Raw genomic sequence first — 1,649 nt, 5'->3', positions numbered from 1 at the left:
TAAGTGCACCTATGTCATGCAGTGCCCACAGAGGCCAGAAGAGGGTGTCATATTGCCTGGAACTGGAGTTATGGAAGGCTGTTAGTTGCCATGTGGGTTCTGAGAATCAAACCCTGGTCCTCTGCAAGAGCAGCCAGTGCTCTTAATCACTGAGTCATCTCGCCAGCCCCTGTTTTCTTATTCTTAATGACTGCATTTATAACATAATGTACTTCTACTGTTTTTCAGTGCTTTAGGTGACTGATACTCTAATAAGTATCTTGATACCATTACTACTGAAAAACATTGAAATCCAAGCAATGAATTAAGCACTTGAACACTCGAATATACTAGAAACTTTCAGAATGATTTTGTAACATAGGAAAAGAATATGGAAATTTCATTCTTTTGTGGGTTCTATGAGGACAAAGACTTGGAAGATCTTTTTCATTAATACACACACACACACACACACACACACACACACACACACCATATCCATCCCAGGGGCCAGGAATAGTACTGGTCACATAGTACGTATTCAGCAAATGTTTATGAAATTTACTAATCACACAGAGGAGAGTAACATCAGTGGGAGAGGCTAGAAGAGCTTACAGGGGAATAGATATCAAGAACAGGACATTATAAGAAAAGAGAAGACAGTGCGAGAGACAATGTAGCTGTGATCCTGAAATCTGTCCCATTCAAACTGCTAAAACATGATCATGGTGAATTTGAAGCATTACCCTCTGATAATTATACTGTATATGTGTATGTGTGCATACATTTGAGAGGATGTCAAGTGTCCTTCTCTATTGCTCTCCCTTTATTCCATTGAGTCGGCTCTCTCTCTGTACCTGGACTCACCTGTTTTTGGTTAGGCTGGTGGCCAGGGAGGCCCAGCCCATTTCTATCTGTTCTCCAAGCTCTGGAGTTACAGGAATGTGTACTCACACCTGCCTTGTTTTGGAAATGTGTATGGTAGGGATCTGAACTCAGGTCACCATACTTGAGCAACAAGTCCTCTTACCCACTGAGCCATCTCCTCAGCTCCAAGTTGCCTTGTTTCAATCCATTGCTAATAGATTAAAAAAAAAATTAGTTATTATGAGTTACAGACAGTTGTTAGCTGCCATGTGGGTGCTGGGATTTGAACTGGGTGTTGGTATAAGTCAGGAGTGCCTGGAATGTAGAGCATGGCCTCCGACTGGAGACCTCCCAGTGAGGATGGCAGGAGCCAGGCCTGCTCTATTCTAAACACACTGTCTCTTACCCAACACCCCAGGCAAAACTATTATGTCTCTAATCCCTTAATCCTAACCCAGTCTCTTGTAGATCATGTGACTGGATAACAGGACAAAGGCTACATAGCCTTAGAAGCCCCCTCCCTCCCCCTACCTGCCTGCCTGCCAGAAACCCAACCCCATCTCTTTGCCTGAGAAACTTTCCTATATAAACCTCTTCTTCCACCATAATAAACAAGCTGTCCACTGACACAGTCTCCTGGGTGTTTTCTCCCATAGTACTCGCCACTGCCCAAGGCCCCTCTTGCCCCGTTGATCTCTCTCCTTGACCGACCCTCCGAGATGCCGATGGTGTGCAACAGTCTCCTGGTAGCAGCAGAGTTCGGCTGAGGGGAGGCCGACAACTCTGGGTCTTGTGCAAGAACA

The sequence above is a fragment of the Nannospalax galili genome, unplaced genomic scaffold, assembly GCF_000622305.1.
Source record: "Nannospalax galili isolate Female #2095 unplaced genomic scaffold, S.galili_v1.0 scaffold102, whole genome shotgun sequence".
Lineage (NCBI taxonomy): Eukaryota > Metazoa > Chordata > Mammalia > Rodentia > Spalacidae > Nannospalax > Nannospalax galili.
The sequence above is the reverse complement of the archived record's forward strand: the minus strand, read 5'-3'. Positions refer to the sequence as shown.